Below are 25692 nucleotides of genomic sequence, written 5' to 3' on the forward strand. Positions count from 1 at the left end.
TTCTTACTTTCAAATCAGTTGCTGATGTAAAGAAATCAGTGGCTGAAGCCGGTTCGGAGCTTAATATGTGTAACCTCAGAGTTGGAAGTTGTGGCTTCTGTCACCCTTGATCCGCCATAGTCCCTTTCATTTTATAATGGAGGCAGCTGTCTGAGACTTTAAAGAAGTAGCCTTCAGTGACTTCACCTCACAAGGGTTAAGTTTCTTAGGGCACAATCCTAACTAGATAGGCGGCCGCCTCCAACCTCAGAGGCAACCACCTATCCAAAGCAAGGCAGAAGAGGCACATGGGGATCGTTCCCTCCACATCTCTCCTGCCTTGCTCTTTTTCACTGGACAGCTGTTTTTGGCTGTCTAGCGGCAGGGGGGCCGACCAGGCCAGGAAGCTGACGTACGACACATAGAATTGAATGTGTCGTACGAGCAGCTCCACTCTCCTGCCCCAGAACGCCCCCCTTTTCAGTCACTCCGTGCTTGTCTTCTGAGCGTGGAGGATGGGGCTTCTCCGCGCTGCCTTGGAGGCAGCGCAGATGAGGGGGGAGGTCAGATTTCCAGGAACCAACCTCAGAGCGCGGACTCTGAGGTTGGTTCTTGGAATAGAGCATATCCTATGGCCCTCTAGGCAGTGTCTGTTGGCCATAGGATCGCTCCCTTAGGGACTAAATAAGAATTCCACACCAATCACTGCACGTTGCCCAGACACAAAAGTGCTTCAACATCCTTGCTCGATTTAGAGATGCTTTCCTACTTAGCTAATATCCTGTGTTCCTTTATTTTCATTTTAGATTTTAATTGCCACAGTTGTCATAAACAGCACAAAACCCAGTGTTACCACTACTTTTCTTTGATATTCTCTCCACTAGAACCACCTCTCATTGCCTGAACAAGTTGCTCCAGTCTCCCAAGGTTTCTTTTATATTTAAAACAAAAAATAACAGTGTATTGTGCACTGTCAAGAGGATTTAGAGTCCCTGTTTGAAACGAACAAATGAAAGGATGCAAGAAAAGTGGTTGATGTGTGGAAAAAGTTGAATTTGTGAAAGAAAGAAAGAAAGAAAGAAAGAAAGACAGACAGACAGACAGACGGACGGACGGACAGACAGAAAGACTTCCCTCCCCTACTCCTCTACAGAGCTGTATAATCCTGGCATTGTTTTGTGGAAGGCTAGACACAATTCCCTTGGCAGCCACTCAGTACTGCTCCTAACTTAGACGTAATGCCTCTGAGAGGAGAGTTCTGCGTTTGGTCATATGAGGTTCCTGCTGGCCAGAGGGAAGAAAAGGAAAGAGGAGACTGGGAACAATGTACCACTCCCTGGCATGCCAGTGAAGTATGTTCTTGTTAGGTTGTTGCTGAGGATGCCAGATCAAAAATTCACAGGCAAGGGACACAATAAAACTGTGTTGCCTTTTCGTTGGCAAGCTCTAGTTGTTGCGATGAGGGGCTGTCACTGAGTTCTATTATGATTTATTCAGATAGTGAAACTGATTTTTTTTTTTAAGTTGCTTACCTCGCCCTTTGAAAGACTAGCCAAACAGCAGTCAGAATGGTTCCAGGAAGTCTTGACAAACTTTCTTGACTTACATGAGAATTGATGCATCAGCTGTGTCTCTCGTCCTCCTCAATCCCCCTTCCCTTCCCCCCCTTCTTATATTAATTTTAGTTTTCTGTTTAGTTTCTGCTTCCTGGTGAGGGAGAACAGGGAAATGGGAGTTGGGATATGGATAAATTTCTTTGAATTGTTTGATTCAAAAATTACAAACAGGCTACAAGACTAAGCAACTAGCACGTTTTCAGATGTTTCCTAATTTCAATGCATTTGGGTGGCATTTAATGGTGTGTGGGGGTGTGTGGGAGGGATGACCATTTCTACCAGCATAATAACAGAGAAAAAAATTATAGTTTTTGAGGAATGATCTGAAACATATTGGGTTTAAAAAGTAGTGTATACAAACTGTTTCTAACAGTGCCATCAGTACAGAAAAGCTGTCCCAATAGACAGTTCAGATTAGCAATCTGATTAAAAATCCACATTTGTAATCCTGAGGTTCTCAGGGTTCTGTCAGTTGACACCATCTGTTGGAGCAGAACAAGAGGCATTTTGAGATTGGGAGAAACAGGGCATTGTAACCAGGGCCCATCATCTCCATGAGCCTATGCTCACCAGCATGCCACAAAAATAAACCAACACACAGACTAACACCTCTCCCGTTGGCTCCACCATTGATCAAGTATTGCAGCCTTCTCTAACCTGGGGCCCTCCAAATGTTGGGCATGCTGGCTAGGGATGATGAGAGTTGTAGTCCAACACTTCTGGAGGACACCAGTTTGGGGAAAGCTGAAGAAGTGCATCTTATTCTATGACTGAAATGCTTGGAGGGGTTGTTTGAAGGGAGAGCTCTTATTTTTCAAGGACACTCAGGGGTGCAGTGAATCACCCTGCACCCATATATGGGAGCCCTGTAAGTGATGGGCAGGTCACCTAGTACCAAGGTGGAGGGCAGGCTTTGCCCTTACCATACTACTGTCCCAGAGTATGGTGCTTTCCTTTTCCTTAACTGAATGGCAACCATTCAGTTATGAGATAATTGATCAGTCAGAGAGGAGCCAGGAGCTGGGTCAGTGAGCCAGAACTTAGGGAGCAACCTAGGCTCTGAAGAACACACGAACCAGGAAGATGGGTTGCTCAGGAAAAGTATTGGTCCAAACAGGAAGCCTATTATAGCCCCTCCCATCTATGGGCTAAGCTATATATTACTTGGAATACATAGCTAGCAGCTCTGCCTGCCTGCCTGCCTGCCTGCCTGCCGTCCTTCCTTCCTTCCTTCCTTCCTCTAAAGTGAGCTCAAGGGGCCCAAATCAGATTGGGACCCTAGCATGGGGGGTTGGGGGCTTTAACCCTTTGCCCCCTGCCAAGGTCCCAATCTGGACTAGGCCCTTGCACCTGTCATTTTCACTGCCAAAAAGCGATCTGTTTGTGTTAATCAATCCCTTTTTGGCAATGAATAATAGAGATGTGGGACCACAGCAGTGAGTGGCCAGCCTGGGTAGGGGGACTAATCCAGAACCTGCTGAGAAGACTTCTTTGCCTGGGGAGATGCTCCAAACCACAGTTCTGTGGCTCACCACCCAGGGCAGCTGCACATAGGGCCAAGGGCTCCTGACTGTAGTCCAGGTGGTTCCTGACAGCCGAGGACACCATGAGCATGGGAACCAAACTCGCTCCCTGCTCCTAGGGACCCCAGGCATCAAGGATCCAGCTTTCCCCTGTGTGCATCGTCCTGTCCTGGGTGGGGAACTTGTGGCCTTACAGGTGTTGTTGGGCTCCAGCTCCAGCAACACAATTGACTCATCCAGCATGGTCAGTGGTCATGGATGATGGGAGGTGTAGTCCACGGACATCTGGAGCATCCCAGTTTTCCCGCTCCTGCTTAAAAGCATTAACAGTGCCACAGTGACTGCTTTTAGTGTGATAGAACATTGGGAGAAAGCAGAGGAACATAAATAGTGTTGCAGAAGATTTTTTAAAAACCAGAACAACGAAAAAGCCTGCGCAAAGTGTGTTCTTTCCACTTCTCTGCTCCTGTGCTGGGGCAACGAATATCATACTGAGTGATCTCTCGGTTTGAGGTGCTAATTTGGGAGCACAGGAAACACTTCCTCTTCTATTATTGAAAGTAGGAGAAGGGGATATTTAAATAAGACTCACCAAAAATATACAACCTGCCAAGCTCTTCAAGAAACTTGATGGGTTGGCAGTGAGGGTTTGGGGGCTGGAATGGACCCTAATGAAATGAACCGCTACACTTCCATATACTTCAGTAAGAGGAGTAAATGTGGCATTTTCACTCTCCTGGGGTTTGCAAGTCCCATAATTTTCCTTTCTGAGCAAATGGCCTGAACGGGGGCCAGAGGAGCTGAAATAACATTGAATGTGTTTATTTACAAGGCCCACTTTTTTCATCTACAATAACACTAACCCCAGGCTGTAATTTTCAATAATTAGTTGTTTTGTTGAACACAAATACATTTAAATTTTATCTTTATTCAGAGCATTGTACGGGCAAACAGAATTCCCCAGGAATCTCTTAAGTGTAGGAACAAGGCTTACAAAAGAAGCATTTTTCTTTCCTATTTTGAATGAGAGCATTTGTTACTGGAAGAATCGTAATGTACATATTAGACTCATTACAAATGAATAAAACATCAGGGAAACAAAATGGCATTAGGCTTTCTTTGTGGAGCCAGAGACGCTGAAGCTGTTTAGCAAACGGGTCTCATGGGATGTGGTGGTTTAACATCACTGATTAAAACTGAATCAGGACGTCTAGAGTTGGACGGCGAGTGATTAAACGACACAATGTCAGCTTTCCAGTGTCTCAGCTGGAGAATGTTTTTATGAGGTGTGCCATAAGAAAATTTTGGACTTCTGAATATATACGCTTCTTCTCTGAGAGGAACAGCAATGGTTTGGAAGAACCATACACTTAAAACAAAGCACCAGGGGATGCACAGGCCCAGTTGGAGCGAGTGACAGTGAGCGGGCACTGTCACTCCCATCGCAAGTGGGAGGGGCTAACCCACCATGGGAACCGCCATACTCTAGAGCCACCCAGGGGCCGTATTCCATTTAGTAGAATCAGGAAGCACATTCCTGTGGGGGGTGGACCCTAGGGCAAAAGAAGCAGGGCCAGAAGCAGAAGGGGCAGGGCCAAATACCATAAATATCAGTGTATTTTACCTTAAAGCTTTTACTGCCAGTAACTAAGCCTCATGAGAGGCATTTCAACCTTCTAGAATAGCTCAAGGGAGACTGCATCCAGGAAACCACCAAAGGATTGGTAATTGGGGGAAAGGGGGGGGGGTCCAGGGGAAGGAGGCATGGTCACCTGGGAAATCCAGGAGGGCCCAATTGGGGCCCTGAAGCTGAGGTTCTGCACCCCTGCTCTATGGGTTGTTGGGCAAGTGACCATCCAGAGCAGGAACTCTGAGTTAAACCCTGGATTCCAACTGGGTTATCTCTCCCCCAACTGGGTCATCTCTCCCCCAACAACCCAGAGTTCCCGATTCACAGATAGTGCTAAACAACCCAGGGATGGACAGTTGTTCGGGTCCTTCTGCTTGCAGCAGGAGTGATCGGGCAGCGGGAGTCAGCAAGCTCCTTTTGGTTTGGCTGGATGGTAGAGGACCAGACAACACCAGGCTAACTGAATGGAGGTGGTTTGATCAGCTGAACATGTCTATAGTAATTCAGGGTTTGGTGCATGTCCTCACTCAAATCAAAATTCTACATCAAATCTTTGTATATTTACTTTGCATACTTTTGCTACCTATGTAGCAAGATTTCTCCTTTTAAAAGGTGTTATGGGTACCTCCCTCCTCCCTGTTTGTTTGTATTTTGGCAAGGAGCAAACAGAATGGAGAAGAGATGGACAGTAGAAACAGCAGATCAGAGTGTGGTAACTGTAAGAAAAAAGGGGAGGGGATTTCACAGATCACTGCCATTCCCTTGGAGCCCTGCTAGCTGTTCTCTGCAGTCTTGCTTAAAAAAAAATGCAAGCTGACCCTCTTAGGATGCCAAGTCCTGTTCCAGGGCCAAGATTAAATAAACATTTCAATTTCATTTGGGCAAAGATGGGAGAGCCCATAGCTCAGTGGTAGAGTAGCTGCTTTGCATGCAGAAGGTTCCAGGTTCAATTTCTGGCGTCTCCAGTTTAAATAATAAAATAACATGAATAGGAGGTGATGTTAAAGACTATCTGCCTGAAATCTTGGTGCCCTCCAAAGGCTTTGGACTACAAAATAACCAACATTCCTGACCATTGGCCATGTTGGCTGGGACTGATGGGAGTTGAAGTCCAAAACTTCTGGAGGGCACCAGGTTGGGGAACACTGCTCTAAAAGTTTCTCCAGATAGTCCTCCCTCCCCCAGTAAAGTTCTCCCATGCTGAAAGCACAACTGTGGATGTGAAAATAAATGCTGATTAATATTTCAGCTCAGCCCTTGTATTGGCCCCAGGAGCGTAACCAAGTCAGCTGTAGTATTAGAGGGGCCTAGAGATCCACAATTCCTTGCTTAAGTTCATTATTAATGCAATTCCCTTAAGCCCCTGAGCATATGCAGATGAGTCAAAAGGCCGATAACAGCCCCAGCACATTCCATACTAATGAGGAGAGTGTCTTATCACTCATGTGCCTGAGAGGAGAGGTTGTTTACTTTAAAGCTACAGGTGGCTGTGCTGAGAACCAAGTGCTGTTAGTTTATGCTGAGAATGAACGTTAGGGGGCGCTTGCTGCTGTTATGCTGCTAACATATACGGTATAAGAAATAAGACCCATGTTACCCCATGGCTCTGGGTTCAGAGAAGCTGTCTGATCCAACCTGGGGAAGGAGCCTGTGGGAAGGAGGACCAGCCAGCTGCACCAGGTGGATCCTGAGCCTGCTTCTGCCCCCGCCAAACAGGTACTTAAGGCGGGGCTGCCAGTAGGGATGGACGAAAGTCCCTTACCTGTCCTCGAAGCTTGCTTCGCGGTGGGGGGGAGGCGCTTCGCTTCTCCCCATGAAGTTCATGCGAGGGGGGGAGGCGCCCCGCCTCGCCCGGCCGAAATTCAGGCCGGGTGGGAGGCGCCCCATCCCTCGCCGGCGAAATTCAGGCCGGGTAGAAGCGCCCCATCTACCCGGCCACGAAAAAAAAAAAAAACCACCCCCGTGATAGGCTACGTAACGATTAACGTAGCCTATCACAGGGTTTTGTTTTGTTTTTTACTGCATTTGTAATGGCGGCGGCAGCCTGTCGAAAGACCGGCTGCCGCCCCCGCCCCTGACGAAGACCCGACGAACCGCCGCCGGGACCCGCCACCAGGAGGGACATTCGTGAAAGGTAAGTCCCATCCCGGGGGTGTGTGTGGAGAATTTCACCGCCGATTTTGGGGGGCCGAATGCGTTGGCACTCGGCCCCCCGAAGTTTCGGGGAGAAATTCTCCCCCATCCCTAGCTGCCAGAGGCTGCTCAGGAAGGAGCCTGTGGGAAGGAGGACCAGCCAGCTGCACCAGGTGGATCCTGAGCCTGCTTCTGCCCCCGCCAAACAGGTACTTAGTAGGGATGTCAGAGAATTTCGCCACGAATCTAGGGATGTCGGAGAATTTTTCCACGAATCTCGGGGAGGCCAAATGCCAACGCATTCGGCCCCCCGAAATTGTTGGTGAAATTCCCCGCACCCCCCTGGGATGGGACTTACCTCCCTCGAATGTCCCTCTCGGCAGCGGGTCCCGGCGGCGTTTTGGCGGGGGCGGCGGCTGGTCTTCTGACCGTCTGCTGCCGCCGCCATTACAAAATAAAGTAAAAAAAAACAACAACACACGTGATAGGCTACGTAACGATTTACGTAGCCTATCACGGCTAGATTTCCAAAGGCAGCCGTGATAGGCTACGTAAATCGTTACATAGCCTATCACGGGTGTGTGTGTGTGTGTTTTTTACATTTTCTTTTTTATTTCGCAGCCGGGGAGACGGGGTGCTTCTCCCCGGCCTGAATTTCGGCCGGGCTAGGCGGGGTGCCTCCCCCCCGGCCTGAATTTCAGCTGGGCGAGGCGGGGCGCCTCCCCCCCCGGCCTGAACTTCGGGGGGAGAACTGAAGCGCCTCTCCCCCACCGCGAAGCAAGCTGCGGGACCAGGTAAGGGACTTTCATCCATCCCTACACGAATCTCGGGGAGGCCGAATGCCAGCGCATTTGGCCCCCCGAAATTGGTGGCGAAACGGTCTGCCCCTCCCCGGGACGGGACTTACCTTGGGCAAATCCTCCTGGCAGCAGCGGCCCTGGTGGCGGTGCGGCGGTGGCGGCTGTGGCGGCCAGTCTTCCGACTGGCTGCCGCCGCCATTTCCAGTAAAAAAACAACAACAACAAAACGTGATAGGCTACGTAAAGATTTACGTAGCCTATCACGGCTAGATTTTTAAAAAATACCGTGATAGGCTACGTAAACATTTACGTAGCCTATCACGGCTGACTGCAGGGACGCAAACGGTGGCGGCTACGGCTGCCGCCATTTGCGGCCCGGCTGGCCAGGATTCGGGGGTGGAGGGACGGAGCGCCTCCCGCCCCGGCCAGAATTTCGGAGGGGAGGGACGGAGCGCCTCCCCCCCAGCCAGAATTTGGGGGGGGAGGGACGGAGTCCCTCCCCCCCGGCCAGAATTTCGGGGGGAGGGACGGAGCGCCTCCCTCCCCACGAATCAAATTTCGTTACAGGTAAGTGACTTTCGTACATCCCTAGGCGGGGCTGCCAGAGGCAGCACCTCAGAGTCGCACTTGGAGTTGCATGGAACAGCACCTGAAGACCCACCCATGTGTCTCTTCATTGACACCAGCAGCCACAGATACCAGCAGCAAATAGCAGCAGCAGAGGGCAGCAGCTTTAAAGAGGAGGGAGAAAGAGGCAAACGTGGATTTTTATCTGCTCCTTCTTAGCTGCTGTTTTCTTTTACCTCTTTTATCTTTTATATTCTTTTATACTGTTGAACATTTTATACCCTAACATTTTAATATGTGCCTGGGAGGACTATTGGGCAACTCAGGGGGTCGGGGAGGTGCCACTATAACTGTGGTCACGGGCAGGGGGAGGTATGGCATTGGGGGATTAACAGGCCAGCTGAGGAGAAGAGGGGCTAGACACCTTACAGCTGTCCCCTCTTCTGGTTCTTCCCCCAACCTGATGGTTCCTGGCAGCCTTATCAGTCTGCCCTCGGGTCTGGTGGTGCTGCTGCTAAATGCCAGGGCGGCCCAAAATAAAATCTCCCTCATCCATGATTTGATTGTGGATGAGGGGGCTGACCTGGTATGTATTACTGAGACCTGGGTGGGGGAACTGGGAGGGGTCACTTTCTCCCAGCTGTGCCCTCCTGGGTACTCGGTGCAGCACCAACACCGACTTGAGGGTTGGGGAGGGGGGGTTGCCACCCTATAGGAATTCAATCTCCCTCTCTAGGCTTCCTGCTCATTTGAGTGCAGATCTTGAGTGTTTGTACCTTGTGTTGGGTACCCGGGACAGATTAGGGATTCTGTTGGTGTACCGCCCACCCCGCTGCCCATCAGACTCCCTGCCTGAGCTGATGGAGGTGGTCTCGGACTTGGTGTTGAGGACCCCTAGGATGATGGTCCTGGGGGATCTCAACTTCCATGCCAAGGCTGCTGTATCCAGGGCGGCTCAGGACTTCAGGGCCGCCATGACAACCATGGGGCTGTCCCAACACGTCATTGGCCCAACACATATAAAAGGACACACGCTTGATCTGGTTTTCTCGATTGGGCAGGAGGATGGTGATCTGAAAAAGGAGGAATTAACATCTGTCCCTTTGTCATGGTCAGATCACTTCCTGCTGAGGTTTAGACTCTTGGCAGCCTTCCCCCTCTGCAAGGGTGGGGGGCCTATTAAAATGGTCTGCCCCCGGAGGTTAATGGATTCCGATGGATTCCAGAGGGCTCTGGGGGATTTTCCTGATGGTATGGCTGGTGCTCCTGTCGAAGCCCAGGTCGCTCTGTGGAATGCAGAAATGACTCGGGCGGTTAACACGATCGCGCCCAAGTGCCCTCTCCCTCTGAGCAGAGCCCGGCCAGCTCCTTGGTATACACCTGAGCTGAGGGCAATGAAGCAAGAGGGGAGATGGCTAGAACACAGGTGGAGGAAAACTCGTGCTGAGTCTGACCGAACACAGGTAAGAGCCCACTATCAAGCCTACTCTGTGGCGGTGAGGGTGGAAAAGAGACAGTTTTTTTCCACCAGCATTGCATCTTCTCAGTGTCGTCCAGCGGAGATTTTCCGAGTGGTTCGCGGTCTGTTACATTCTGGGCCAGGGAGAGAGACGGTGGAACCCTCGGTGGCACACTGTGACGAGTTTGCACGGCACTTTGAAGATAAAGTCGCTCAGATTCGTCATGGTTGGACACCACGATTAATGCAGTTCCATTGGTAGAGGCGTTCAGAGCACCGTCTGGTTCAGTTTTATTGGATGAGTTTCAGTTACTGAGGCCTGAGGATGCGGACAAGGTGCTTGGCCAAGTCCGATCGACCACTTGTGTGCTTGACCCTTGCCCTTCATGGCTTATTAAATCAAACAAGGAGGGGATGTCTGGCTGGGTCCAGGAGGTTGTAAATTCCTCCTTGAGAGAGGGAGTGGTGCCTGCCACTTTAAAAGAGGTGGTAATTAGACCACTCCTGAAAAAGCCTAACCTGGACCCAGAGGATGTTAACAATTATAGGCCAGTGGCCAACATCCTCTTCCTGGGCAAGGTGCTTGAGTGGGTGGTTGTAGGACAGCTCCAGGCACTGTTGAATGAAACGGATTATCTAGATCCATTTCAATCAGGCTTCAGGCCTGGTTTTGGAATGGAAACTGCCTTAGTCGCCCTATGGGATGACCTCTGCCATGAGAGGGACAGGGGGAGTGCGACTCTGTTGATTCTTCTGGACCTCTCAGCGGCTTTCGATACCATTGACCATGGTATCCTTCTGGATAGGTTGTCTGGGTTGGGAATTGGAGGCACTGCACTACAGTGGTTCCGCTCCTACCTGGATGGCCAATTCCAGAAGGTGGTGCTGGGGGATTATTGCTCTGTGCCATGGCAATTGTGCCATGGGGTTCCACAGGGCTCTATTTTATCCCCTATGCTGTTTAACATCTACGTGAAACCACTGGGGGAGGTTATCCAGCGGTGTGGGCTGAGGTGCCATCAATATGCGGATGACACCCAGCTCTACCTCTCTTTCTCATCAAAACCAGGTGAGGCAGTGGCTGTTCTGAATCAGTGCCTGGGCACAGTAATGGACTGGATGAGCGCCAATAAACTGAAACTCAATCCAGACAAGACAGAGGTATTGTTAGTGGGTGGTTCGTCTGCCCGGCTAGGTGATATTCAACCTGTACTGGAGGGGGTTGCACTCCCCCTAAAGGATCACGTTCGTAGTTTGGGGGTGCTCTTGGATCCAGAACTGTCACTTGAGGCACAGGTGAACTCAGTGGCATGGAGCACTTTTTATCAGCTTAGGCTGGTATACCAACTACGCCCTTATCTGGACAGAGATAGCCTAGCTACAGTTATCAATTAACTGTAGCTCTGATCACTTCTCGTCTGGATTACAGCAATGCGTTATATGTGGGGCTGCCTTTGAAAACGGTCCGGAAACTTCAGCTGGTCCAAAATAGGGCAGCAAGATTGTTAACAGGGACTGGCCTGCGAGCTCATATTATACCAGTGCTTTTTCAGCTGCACTGGCTGCCAGTCCATTTCCGGGCCCGATTCAAAGTGCTGGTATTAACATTTAAAGCCCTTAACGGCTTGGGGCCAACTACCTGAAGGATTGCCTCCTCCCATATGTGCCTGCCCGGACCTTAAGATCATCATCAATGGCCCTTCTCTGTGAGCCCCTGCCAAAGGAAGCGAGGCGGGTGGCTATTAGGAGGAGGGCTTTTTCTGCTGTGGCACCCCGGCTCTGGAATGAGCTCCCTGGTGAGGTTCACCTGGCACCTACATTGTATTCCTTTTGGCGCCAGGTGAAGACCTTTTTATTTTCCCAGGCATTTTAGCATTCTAAACTTTTAGCTTTGCTGTTTTAAAAATTGGTATTTTAAACTCCTGCACTGCTGCTAGGTTTTATTATGGTTGTATTGTTACATTGTGGTTTTAATGTTCTATATATTTTAAATTGTTTTATTGTGTGCTGTTTGGTTTTAATTTTTGTGAACCGCACAGAGAGCTTTGGCTATTGGGCGGTATAGAAATGAAATAAACAAACAAACCACTGGGTACGCCTGTGTGCTGTAAGTTACTCAATAAAGTATCTCCTTGTAAGTAAACCTTTGAATCTGATTTATCACTGTCTTGGCACCTCTAACCTAAGAGTTCAGCGCTCATCGCCGGGGCAACACAGCCCACGATTTATTGAATTCAGTAGGCATTTCTGACACATAGGACATAAATGTTGATAGTATAAAGAATGAGCTGTAGTGAATATGTACCTCATGAAACCACAGAGCACTTTATGAGGAAATGTGTACTATCTATGCCCTTTGCCACTAAATGAGGCAATGGCTGTAATCCTAAGTGTGCTTACTTTGAAGTAAATTCTACTGAAAAATCAATGAGACATACTTACCAGAATATGCAGTTAGGGCAGGGCTATTGTGTTTCCTTAACTGAGTTTCCTTGGTTGAATAGTTTGTTCTTCTGATCTGCTTGAAGCACCTTGGCGCCTATGTCCGCTCACTATTAATCATCACTTTTCATATGGGTACTCCTAATCCTATGCAGGCCTGCGTTTAATTCTTTTGCAGATTTCACACAATCTCTGAATGAAATAGATTAGCTTTTCTTAATATTTATTTTTCATTCCTGTTCTTAGGATAATATGCACTTATACCGTGATATCTTCTAAAGGATTTCCATTTGTTTCAAAGGTTTAGAAATAGCCAGTGGTTTTCATGGTGATGTCTAATCTCCCCTGTTCCTCTAGTCTAAGCTTTTCCTACTTTTTGCAGCTGTCCAATATTGCCCTTTTCTTTCACACACTTGTAGTTACAGCCTGAGGCCAAGCTTGTTTCTGTTTTTATTAATAAATCACAATATTTATATGTGGCTTTCCTATCCCACAAAGCGGGACCCTCAAGGGGGCAAAGGGACTAATGTAAAAACAACTGTAAAAAAAAAAAAGCCATAAAAATTCATTAATTAACAGAGCAAATCCATATCAACTGTATCCAATTATGTGGTAAATTGTAGTCGATCTGGATTTGTCTTCACCTAAAGGTACATGAGAGATACAAGCTGTGTTCAGACAATCATATCTCGGCTTAATATGCTGAGATATGAATGAATGAGCCATGTGGACATAACTCCCTTTTCACGAGCAGGGAAACAAGCATTGCTTTAATCATAGTTTCCCATTGTGCCCAAACCAGGAAACGATGTTTAACAGTTTCTGAACAATTCAGGATGTGTAACCATGGTTTAAAGTTGGTTTAATATCCTGGCTTGCTCATAGAACTCATAGAATCATAGAATCATAGGGTTGGAAGGGGCCTACAAGACCATCGAGTCCAACCCCCACCAGCTTAATGCAGGAAGCCTGATTTCCAGGCGGTCTCCCATCCAAATACTAACCAGGGGTAACCCTGCTTAGCTTTCAAGATCAGACGAGATAAGGTGCTAACTGGTTCCTCTTAAAAACTGTCAGCCATAGTTTCCCAGTTTGGACAAAATGGGAAACTATACTTATCTGAAAACCTTCCTGGCTAGTTTGCTTGCTCGTCTGAAGGGAAGAGTAAAATGGGTGTGTGCAGGGCTATGAGGCTCCATTGTCTGAATACGGCTAAAAATGAGGTGTTTGGCTAAAAAGCTAGAGGGCTAAAGAACCCTTAAAGATAGGAAAGGCAACTGGCAGAAATTGTTGGATACAGCCTATGACTAGGCCTCTGATAGCCTGAGAGAGAGATGTAGCAAATTAATGGCATCATTCCAAAGAATGTCATTGTAAGCTATTGTGTCTGGTTTCCTTACTCTGTGTTGAGAGCTGGTGTAGCATAATGGCTGAGCTATAAATCAGGGAGTTACTGGTTGCTGATTTGGATCTCTGTGCTATGAACTCATTAGAGGCAAGCTTCTCTCTCTTTGCCTCAGTCTCCCATCTGCAATATGCAGATAATAATATTAACCAATCTGATCGGGTTGATGTATGGCAGGGGTGGACAGCCAATTAAATCCCAAGGACTGCATGTGGTGGTGGGCTGCATGCTGACAATGGGCAAGGCCAAAGCCAGTGATGGGCAGGGCTTGGGCTCCCCCCTCCACATGCATGTACTTCTCCCATTACCATCTCCCCCAGGTGAATCCTCATCAGGATCTTGGGGGAGGTAAGAGTCAGGAATAAGATATTCCCTCAAGAATAAAATTTATCTTGAGGGTGAAACCACAGAGCCCAGAGGACTAGAATTCTTGCCCTTCTAGCCTGCTGAACCTTGTGGTTTCTGTCCCAAGAACCATAGTGATCTTTGGGCTACTGTGGTAAAATACACTTTAGCCCTCCATACTCTGTGGTTTCCCTCTCAATGTTATTCTTGAGAGAGAGAGAGAAACCATAGAGTAAAGTTGACTAGAATGGCAAGAGAGTCCATTTTAGGCCCCAAGGAGCAGAGATAACAGTGAGAGAAATGTGGGGTGGCAAATTGGGTCTGTGTGGAAGTTAAGGCACTGCCAGGCTGCAGGGGAGAACCCTGAGAGAGGCATGTGGCCCACAGGTTGCTCACATCAGATGTAAGGATTACAAAAATGTAACATATGTAAAGTACTTGGACCTCTCTAAAGTGGTATACAAATAGAATTGGACAAGGCTGAGATCACTTGTATGACATACTATTGAATATTACATGTTTTTCTTGATGCCTTTCTGCTTAAGGGTTTGGCTTTGGCACTCTGTGGGATTCTCTGTACCTGTGTTACAGTTGCCTCAGGTATGCCCCACTTCGGTATGCATGTTTTGTCCCCCTGAACCCATATTTTGTTCCTGACATTGAAGCAAGATCTGGCTCTGATAACATTCTGCTTGGAGAGTGGCAGAGTGTTGAATCGAATTAGTATTCACACAGCTTGATAAGCATTCCTTATCAAGATAAAGCTCTGGACAAATGCACTGCTAGATGGTCTGTTAACAGGGATTTGGAAAGATTCCAGAGGACAAAAGCAAGAGCAAAAGACGATATGTCCTCAAGATACCATTCCAGAGAACTCAGCTGTGTTCCACTGTTTTGGATGTAGAACACGCAAGCACCCTAATGGTGTTCGATTGAGGCACGACATGTCTTTCTTTCCTTGAAACAAGCCCCTTCATGTATTAATTGCATGAAGGGGCTCTCTACATGATTACCAGGGAGTGAGGCCACCCTGCTGGCTCTGGCATCGAGAACCCCACCCCACCCCCTGGATTGCATGGTAGCCTGTCCGTGAGCAGCTGCTGCTCATGTGTGCACTTTGACAGTGCAGATGTCAGTGCACCTCCAGGGGGCACAGCAGAGGGCGGGATCTTCAGTGTGGTCCCACTCCCTAGTAATTATGTGAAGACCCCCCTTGTTGTGGGGCTACAAGTCCTGATGGCTATATGCTATTTCCAGTATCAGAGACAGTATGCCTATGTACACCAGTTGCTGGGGAACACGGGCGGGAGGGTGCTGTTGCACTCATGTCCTGCTTGTGATTTCCTGTCGACGGCTGGTTGGTCACTGTGTGAAATGATTGCTGGACAAGATAGATCCTAGGTCTGATCCAGCACGGCTTTTCTTATGTTCTTATGTGATTAATGTGTGTGTGTGTGTGAGTGTGTGGCGGCTACAGTGAAAATTAAAGTATTTCTGTATAACCTTGGAAAACTTAATCCAGCAACCTGGCCAGGTAGATTCCCCCCCCCCCCCTGCCTGTGATCAGGTTTGTGAAAACAAAAGCAGTTTTATTTGCCAACCAGGGACAAGAAGATACAAGGTCATTTTGCATCTGTATCTGTGATCCCAGGTCATGTATCTAGAGCAGACTTCCTTAACCTGGTGCTCTCCACGTGATGGGTGCTGTAGTCCAACAGATTTGGAGGTGTCAGGCTGGGGAAGGTTGATCGAGACTAACAACTTTCTCACGTACAGATATGCTCATGCACCCACACCCTATGGCTTCAGAACTTGTTCTCACCTCCTCACCTAGTTCCAGGGTTAGCCACCCCTTAGAGCAAGGGTGTTGAACCTCAAGGCCACGGGCTTAATCTGCCCCAATTGGGATCCTAGCCCAGCCCTCCAGGTTTGCCAAATGGCCTCACCCCCTTTTCCCCGACCACCAATCGTTTGGTGGTTTTCCAGCATTTGCACTTTTCCTCCCCCACCCTCCACTGTTAAAGGTTGAACTGCCTCGCCTAAGGCTTAGTTACTGGCAGTGAGAGCTTAAGGCTAAAATATGATGGCATTTTGGACCCGGCCACTTTGCCTTCAGCTCCACCCACCACTAGAATGTGGCCCCCGAGAGCTTCTTTGAATTTGAATTCATCTCTCAAGCTGAAAGAAGTTCAATACACCCTGCTCTAGCAATATATAAAAAGACACCCATTTCAGCGGTTGTAATAATTCAAAGGAAAAGGAAGGGAGCCAAATAAGAAGTGACATATCCCTGGAGATTTCATAAACATTAGCTTCGCACGGCAACCCTAATGGATCGACAGACTTTGCATAGCGTCACATGCTGTTTTGAGGTTTGAGACTGCTTGGACTCTTCTTTCAAAACTGGGCAAATATTTTATCTATCTGCATCAGATCATGTTCTTTTGCTTTTCCTTCCACAAGCGATGGGAAATTCTGACAGCCTTTGTGGGGTCTGTGGAAGCAGCAGCCAGTACAACCAGTGCCAGGCAGCATCAGTGCAGAGTGCAGAATCCAGCAGGCTCATAACACACTAGGCTTCTGTAGTAAATACTCTGCATCCAGCATGGGAAATTAGCCCATTTAAACTACCAGCTTTTCCCAGATCTTCACATATGCGATTTCCAGAAAACTCTGTTCATGACTTGTGTCTGGTAGGCCAAAAATCAGTCCAGATGATTTGTTGATACAGTTCATTTGCCACTTAATTAAGCTGGATCACTTTCATTAATCACACTGCATAATTAGGACCAAGTGGAGGGGAAGTCCCACACTACTCTTGGCAGCTTGTGCCCAGTCATAAGATGGATGGATGGATGGATAGATAGATTTTCTCGTCAAGTTCTGCAGGTTTACGCCATCACTAATTACATCCTGAATAGCTGTCAGTTGAAGACATTTGAGGATTTAGGACTGGAAGTGTAAAGCTGTATTCAGAGGCTTTGTTTTGTAACTGTAAGAAACTTGTCTTCCAAAAGCAGACACTGAAAATGAAGCATTTAATATATATCATGCATACTTTCATGAAACTTTATCTTGGTTTTCCTGTTATACCATTGTAAGGAACCGCCTTACATTGCATGAAATTAACCATGTGCCTACTACTTGTACAGCCTCATTTCCAGTTTCTCTCTAGAGTCTCTGAAAAGGGTGTTTTCTTAGCCCTGCTACTGAAGATACCAGGATTGAACCTGACACAGTGCTTTAATAACATGAGAACGTAAGAAGAGCCATGCTGGATCAGACCAAGGGTCCATCTAGCCCAGCATTCTGTTCCCACAGTGGCCAACTAGCTGCCTATGGGAAACCCACAAGCAGGACATGAGTGCAACAGCAGCCTCCCTCCCATGTTCCCCAGCAACTGGGGTACATACGCATACTGCCTCTGATACTGGAGGTAGCATGCAGCCATCAGGACTAGTAGCCATCGATAGCCTTCTCCTCCATGATTTTTTCTAGCCCCCTTTTAAAGCCATCCAAATTGGTGGCCATCACATTGGTGGCTTTCAAAGTATATGCTCCAGCACATTGTTCAGTGAAGCCAAAGAGCAGTCCGCAGTGCAGAGACCACAATGCTGCTCCATCTTATGTTCACCAGGTTTTATCTAGTGAAATGAACTAACAGTAGATTACAAACAAATAAAAGAAAGTTTTTGTCATGCCATGTGTAAATAACTGAAGGAATTAATTGCTGCAGGACGTGACGATGACCACATATAAAAAAGGGTTTACATGCCTTTAAGAAAAGTTTCGACAAATTCATAAGGAGTAAATCTACCATTGGCTATTAACCACGCTAAAAGCAACAATTGAACATTTATTTTAGTGGCCATTCAGTGTTATCAGATTCTGGTAACAAAAAGGGGGGTTGTTGTTAGTTTCTGTTGGAGGCAGAGTCCTGGTCTAGATACATCTTTTGGTCTGATCCAGCCAGATAGTTTTTATGTAATCTCCAGAATGATGTTTCCATGTTACAAAGCAATCCTAGGTGTGCAAGCTCGGAAGTAAGTCCTATGATGCCTCACCCTGTAGAACTGATAGGTCTAACGCTGGTATTATGAGGCCACTGCCACCACCTAAGGGATTTTTCTTCTATTTTCCCTAAAAAATACCAGGGCACCTATGTTGCTGCTGCATAAGAAGCCAGATCCAGTTCACATGGTATTGACCTCCACTAAGCTACACTGGATAAATAATTTTCTTATTAAGTAGCAGTAACGGCAAGTAAAATAGTAAACCAGCACACACAAAGACATCTGACTCCTTTTCCTTCTCAGTCCCTCGCTTCCAATTGTCACAACTGGCCTCGGAACCCCACTGACCAATCCCAGCTCAGCAAAGTAGCCCAATCACCATGAAGTTCTCCCACCAGTCCAGGTAATCCCCAGCAGTAAATATAATCTGCTGAACTATAATAAAAAACAGTAGTTCCCCATTTCACCACAGCTCCTACTATGTTCAGTGGGATTTACTCCCATGTAAGTGTGTGTGTGTGTGCGTGTGTGTAGAGTTGCAGTCTTAATGGGATGCCTAGTTGTATTTGCTTGCTGACGTAGTCACCCCATCCATTTTGCCTCTCTCTGTGCCTCTCTCAGCACAGAGAAAGACACTTCACCAGCACTGTGAGGAGAGCCATTCCTCCCCATGCTGGCTGAGACCCTGGCTTTGTGCACTGTGCATCATCTCCATGGGGGTAGAGCATGGTGCACAAACTAGGGATGTCAGAGGAATCTGGTTGGAGGGTAGAGCTTGGGGAGTTTTCACCAGCTTGGCCCCCCAGACTCTGGCTTACAGATCCCTGGGCTTTCCCGATTGGATGTGCACTGAGTCAGGCAAGCTCACAGTATTCTGCTTTTTTTTTTTTTAAGCGCAAATCACAATTTGTGCAAAATCACAGGTATAAATACTTAGAGGAATCATGATTTGCACAAAATAGTGGTCGTAAATAGCACAATTTGCACAAAATTGCAGGCGTAGATAGTCATTTACACCTGCAATTTTGTACAAATTGTGCTATTTACAGCTGCCATTTTGCACAAACCGTGATCTCCGTAAATATTTATACCTGCGATTTTGCACAAATTGCGATTTGTGGATTTTAAAAAAGGAGGGAAAGGTCCCAAGTTTTGGGAATTGACCCGCTGTTCGGCTTGCAAATGCTCTCTGAGTTGGGGGTGCTGCGGAGATCTGTCAAGTCAAAGTGAACAGGATTTCCCCACGACAGCCATCCCTAGCGCAAACAGACATGGCTAGTGCTGGAAAGAGCAGCCGCTCCTCCCAACGATGGATGAGTCTCTCTTACTTTGCACGCTGTGAGCACATTGCTTTTTTGTTTTTTACTACAAATTCAGGTAAAATCGTGAGAGCCAGTGTGGTGTAGTGGTAAGAGTGTTGGACTGGGAGCTGGGAGATCCGGATTCTAGTCCCCACTCGGCCATGGAAGCTCACTGGGTGACTTTGGGCCCATCACAGACTCTCAGCCCAACCTACCTCACAGGGTTGTTGTTGTGGGGATAAAATGGAGAGGAGGAGGAGGATAATGTAAGCTGCCTTGGGTTCCTTGCAAGAGGAAAATTGGTGAGATATAAATGCAATCAATCAATCAATCAATCAATCAATGATTTACACCAGTCTGGGTCACAGGAGTTGTCACACGTCTGAAAAACCATGCACGAAGCTGAAGTAGGGAACTGAGTGTGTTCTGATTTGAAATATTTGTTTTTTGGAACTGTATGAAAAGATTCTTGAATTGCCTGGGACAATATCTATGCTTTTCTGAACAAGGATGGCTTCTTAGACCCACTCTTTTTAAGAAAGTTAACTTCAGTAGCTAGTTAACTTGACAACTCCTAAAACATGTGGCTGGAGGATGGCTTTTCTTGGTTTGGTCATTGGTCTACATTTACTTTTTGGCTGAATGTTTGAACACTCAAGTTCACTATGGCCCTTGGGACTCTGACTGTTCACCCATTTTTCAACAAACATATTTCTCGTGTTTGCCCAGATTAACCTGAAGCATCTGGCCGCTTATCCTCCTAGGATGTTCCCCCCAGTCCCAGCCTAGGAGCAAAGGCTGCTCAAAATGAGCTGCATTAAGCTAATCAACAACTCAGAGAGCAATCTTACACAGAGCAGACTGCCCAAGAAATAGTTTATCTGCACTTGCCATATGATGTAATTATTTGAAGCACAGTCTCAATGAGGTGTGAACTCTGAGGTCATAAAAAGTCATAGATTTCACACAGTGTGTTTTTAAAAAAAGACTTGAATCTGTGGAAGTGTTATGATTTGATGGACTTTGGAAGCCTGAAATGAAATGGCTAAATGTGTGAAAATGGATGTAATATGGAATGTGCTTTGCACACATTCACACCTGTGATTATTCTGTTAGGGTGTGATCCTTCCCGGCTGGGGCATGCTGGGAGTTGTAAGACTTTTTTCTGTCTAAGCGTGCAGAGGATTGCGTCCGTACAGGAAGATGTCAGTGACCGAAGAGAACTGCATGGAGTAATGGCTGATGATATTAGGGCCAAATTACACGTGATGCTAAACACATCACTGTAAGTACCATGACTGTTTTAACCCTATAAATTGCAGGCATTAGGGGGCCCACTTAGGAGCTAGACTTCATGAAGAGGTTTCAATCCCTTCCTCACCCACTGCAGTTGTCCCCCCCCCCCCATCATCCCTCAGCGGCTAATAACTTTTTGGGGGAAGTGCTGGGACCACAGGAAAGGAGGAAAGGGTCAACCCCTTATCCTGCACAACTTGGTCCTAATAGGGTCCAATCTCCCCCTCCCACCTCACTGCCCTGTGTGCCTGCTATTTATAGTAAAAAAGAATCACGATACGTGCAGCAGTGAATTTAGCATTGCATGTGGCTTGGTCTGAGGTATGACAGCTTGTTTTTAAATTCCATTGGAACGATTTTCACCAAGGCAAAAAGGTGAATGGTTCTCCAGGGAAAAAACAAAAACAATGTGCAAGTTCAGAAGTACAAGAGCATTACATCACGGAGTTTGCAAGCTATCACTGCTCATGGGTATTGAACATTCATCCAAATTAGAGGCTGTTTTCCATTACCTTCAGGCTTCCAGTCACACTTTCTAAAGAATATCCATTTATTTGCACTGGCACATGCCTCCTTTATCTCTACTTATGCTCTTTCTCACAACCTTCATCAGTATTCAATCCATTGTCTACCACTGTCCCTTCTGTCTTCTGTCCTGCTGGTGTCTATGGCTTGGTTAAGATGCTTGTTGGGCCCTGTGTGATTATCCGAAGAGGAAGGGTTCTGGCTGCTGGTGTGTGTGCACTCATCCAAGCTTGTGCAGAAGCGCCAGATACAGGAAACGATCCTTCCATTTGGGGGTCTCTATGCATGCAGCCAACACAACATTTGTAATCATGGTGGCCCTTTTTGAGCCACCTGGATTGTGCAAATATAATTTATTCTTTTATGTATTCATTTGATTTGTACCCCACCTTTCCACCAACAAAATGGTGCTCAAGTGGCTATCATAGGAACTACAATAATTAAAATAAATACAAAATAATTACAAATTGTGAATGCTGCATGCCTGACCCTTACATGGAGGCACTTGTCCATGCATCTGGTACCTCCATGAGATACCAGTGTCCCTGGTGGCTGCATGCCCTCACATGGGTGATCACTGGGGACAGGGGATGAGCTTCTGAACTAGTCTTTCTCCTGTCTTTTTGCAACCCTACCTTCTTCTTCTCCTTCAAATCTCTCCCCAAATCCCTTTCGAGGATGACCCTGGCTTCAGCTTATTTGCATTGCCATCTGCCACACCTCTGGGGTCTCCACATGACTCATTTTCCAATCCTTCCTCCCATATTTTGTTTGTTGAAAGTAGACGTAGGCCCCATGGGCAAGGACTTTATTGCTCCTGTTGGATAGATTGTAGGCTCCAAGGGCAAGGACCATATTGCTCCTGTTGAGGGTAGACTGTAGGCCCCATGGGCAAGGAACATACTGCTCCTCTGTACAAAGCCATGCCTGGTAGGCTTTTACATCATAGAAATATTAAATAGTGGCCATGATGCAGCCAAAGTTAAGTACGTTTGGGTCTATTGAAATTCATAGCCTTGCATGCCCTAAAGCTGAGCACAAAAACAGGAAGGACCCTAAAAACCAGGGGATTCAAAAGAGATCAATGAGAGAGAGAGAGAGAGAAAGAGAGAGAGAGAGAAGAATTGATGGGAGCTATTTATTCTTCTTGCCATGCTGAATTTAGTTTTGAAACATGGAGTTGAAGGAGTCTTAAGGACAATGGGAACAGAACAGGAAAAAGGGATCCCAAAGGAATCTCTTGAGCTCCTCCCTCCCATTTGTTTTACCTTTTAAAAACACACACATTAGAATTTCTGAGAAAAACTGTCCAGTGTGTTGATGATTTACTGGCTCCATCTAATTCACATGAATGCTGTTATTTCATTTCCTGTGCTTTCAGATTAGCAAGCAACTTCTGGTTAAGAGATGCACTTACAAAGTGACTACATGAACTAGTAGAGATAGGGAATAAGGGAAAAACTACTTTCCCCAACCTGGTGTTTTCCAGAGGTTTTGGACTACACTCCCAGCGTTCCTGACCATTGACCAAATTGGCTGGGGCTGATGGAAGTTGAAGTCCAAACCATCTGGAGGGCACCAGGTTGGGCAAAACTGGGGTTAAACATAGGTGGTTGTTGTTCCTCTGAGTTAACTGGTTTTAGAGCAGTTTAGAGAGATTGAAATTAGAGATGGTCTACATTGTAAGCCTCCCTCCCCCCTCTTAATATTTATCAGGGTTAATTTAGACATTCAGTGTTTTCCTTAGTATCTTTGGGTATTTTTTCCATGCAAAGGATGTGGTGCAAGCTCAAGGGAATTGGTTGCAAAGGCCACTAAGTCCTGAAACTTTACCAAAATAAAGAGAAACTTCATTTGATTCTCCTGATTATATAAATAGTCAAAGCAAAGGCACATGGCTCGGCAGCAGACATTAACAAAAAGTCAAAGTCAGGGTGGTGTAATGATTTAGAGCATCCTTTCCCCACCTCGTATCCTCCAGATATTTTGGGCTTCAGCTCCCATGAGCCCTAGCTAACATGGCCAATGGTCAGGAATCCTGGAAATTATACTCCAAAACATTTGGAGGGCACCAGATTGGGAAAGGCAGGTTTAGGGTGTTGGTCTAGGACCAGGGAGACCAGGTTCCAATATCTCCTTAGCCACAAAGCCCTCTGGATGACAGAAGAACCTAAGAAGAGCCCTGCTGGATCAGACCAAACACCTATCTAGTCTAGTGTTCTGTTCTCATAGTGGACAACCAGATGCCTATGGGAAGCCCACAAGCAGAACACAAGGGCAATGCCCTTTGACCAGTCACTATACCTCAGCCTAATCTACCTCTCTGGGTTGTGAGGATCAAAGGGGTGGAGGGCGGGGGAAGAAGAACCATGTAGTGGTCCCACATCATTGGAATGCCCTCCCCAGGATGTCTATAGAATTTCCTCTTTGCTGGCCTTTGTGAAGATGTTATTTATTCCAACCTGCATTTGGTTAATTTTAGCATCCTGTGCTTTATCTGGGGTAAACTAGGGCTTTATCTGCTGCAGCTGTCTTGCTTGTTGTTTTTCTGGTTTGATTATTTTCCTTTTTAAAGTATGTTATTTGCTTAGTAAGGATTTGTACCCTGAAAAACAGGCATGATGATGACGATGATGATGATGATGATGATGATATGATGATGTAGTATGCTGCCTTAAACTCCTTGGGGAAAAGGTGGGATAATGGAATAAGGTAAGAAATCCTAATTGTTCCTATTGCGAAACCAGCAGACTACTTTAAAGGTTCAAAATGTATCACCTTGAGTAATATAATCATATAGAAAACTGGGCTTATCCTTGTTAAACCAATCATTATAACATTTAGTTGGGGGAAAGTACACTGAAGAGACTCATCCTGTTTATCTTGAGAATTTCAGGCAGAAGTTAACTTCTCCCTTAACAACCACTTTCACATCCTTCGAGAGGCCTGAGTGCCTCCCACTTAGATATTCTTGAGTAGAAAATAATTCAACTCCTCTGGCTGAGCAATTCTCAGCCAAATAGGACAGCCACGTACACATTGCCAAAAAGCAGGAATTGTATTACCACCACCACCCCTAAAAACCAGGACAAAAGAGGACACCAGCTTCCATTACATTTGCATGTGCAAATTTATATCTAAATAATTACTAAAATTTAAATGGAAGCACTATGGTCCATGGGGTCACGAAGAGTCGGACACGACTAAATGACTGAACAACAACTATACTTCTCACCATAGTGGGGAAGAAGGACTGTGACCAAGTGCCTCGCTCAGTCTTTTGCCCAGGAGCTCGCTGCTGAATGGGCCACTTCAAGGCTCCTGTTGATGGCTCTTTATTTTTAAACCAGGCGTGGACTGGGCAGCCCATCAAATGGAGGACACTTGCACACAGATGACTGCCCTCTGCCTGCTCATCAGAGTAGTGGACTGTCCACTGAAAAGTAGGACACTTGGCCATCCTAAGCCAAAACGAACAGGGCTTTTACGTGGAATAGAAGTTGATCCCCATCCACACTTAGGAATGAAGTCATGAATTTTGGTGGCACAGCAGCAGCAGCAGGGTTGCGGCTTCCGGGCAGGTCTGGGGAGTGGAAATTGGCCCCAGGACCCCTAGAAGTTCTCCTCCCCTGATATAGTAGTCAAGTGAGTAGAACTGTAATCTCTATTATGTCTGAATGTGATCCTTGGTGAATAACAGCTTTCTCAGTGCTTAGTCCTAGGACAATGACTTGTTCAGTATCTCTCTGTTGAATGTGTATAATAGGTCCCCATCAGCCAAATTGTGGAGATGAGCAAACAAGGATGCCTTTTGAAGTTTGCGGCTTAGCCCTTCCTTCTGAGGTTCAAATTGATAACGCTCGTCTTTCTAAAACTCTTGAGTAGGGGAATGTGGAAAGTATTCCTGTTCTTGACTGATGGACTCTTAGATTTTGCGGCTCTTGTAAACAGCAGAAAAACATAATTTCAGGAAATATTCTGTCAGAGCACATTTCAGTTTTTATGTATCTTCAAGGTTTGCTGTATTATGTTATATCAGGTTACCAAGAATGGCCCTGTAGTTTCTGAAATACTTCATTTCTTGCCTTTATTTCATCACATATCTAAGCATGAAAAATGTTTCTTCCTTCATTACCAGGCACTGAAAAGAGTGATGTTGAATCAACTTCAGACAAATCAGAGTGGCTATTTATAGGAGCTTGTACAAATCCAACAGGAGAATCCACTGAAGAATGTATTGCCACTGATTTCCCAACACTGCTTGCTTATTTGGCACTTAGAATATTTTACAACTGAGGAAAAAATGGGAGGAGAGGAAGAAGATGATTTTAAAATATGCTACAAACAAAAGTAAATGTAGGCTGTAATCCTTATATCCACACTTACCTGGCAGTAAGCTGGATGCTCCCGATCTCGTCTGTTCTCGGAAGCTAAGCGTGGTCAGCCCTGGTTAGTCCTTGGGTGGGAAACCGCCCGGGAATCAGGCTTCCTGCACTGAGCAGGGGGTTGGAGTCAATGGTCTTGTAGGCTCCTTCTAACCCTTTGATTCTATGATTCTATAAACTCAATAGGACTTACTTATGAGTAGATAGGCAGTAGTAAGGACCGTAGCAATGTCATGTTGGTGTGTTTCCTCATATCAGGGGTTTGCAACTCCA

General features: G+C 46.6%; 1 protein-coding gene across 6 annotated transcripts in view; it reads left to right on the forward strand.

Moving 5' to 3' along the window:
- PLCL1 (phospholipase C like 1 (inactive)) overlaps positions 1 to 25692 on the forward strand; it is a 355656-nt gene that overhangs the window by 200602 nt on the left and 129362 nt on the right. Inside the window, exon 1 of one of the 6 annotated variants that reach the window (XM_084816947.1) lies at positions 23651 to 23746. The exons of the other annotated variants lie outside the window; for them this stretch is intronic. The gene's annotated coding sequence lies outside the window, so the exon portion shown is untranslated. Of the gene's footprint in view, positions 1 to 23650; positions 23747 to 25692 lie in introns of those variants that run through there. 6 annotated transcript variants of the gene reach the window in all.

The sequence above is a fragment of the Heloderma suspectum genome, chromosome 1 (assembly GCF_057233095.1).
Source record: "Heloderma suspectum isolate Gila_16-S chromosome 1, 16-S_ref, whole genome shotgun sequence".
In the NCBI taxonomy this organism is placed as follows: domain Eukaryota; kingdom Metazoa; phylum Chordata; class Lepidosauria; order Squamata; family Helodermatidae; genus Heloderma; species Heloderma suspectum.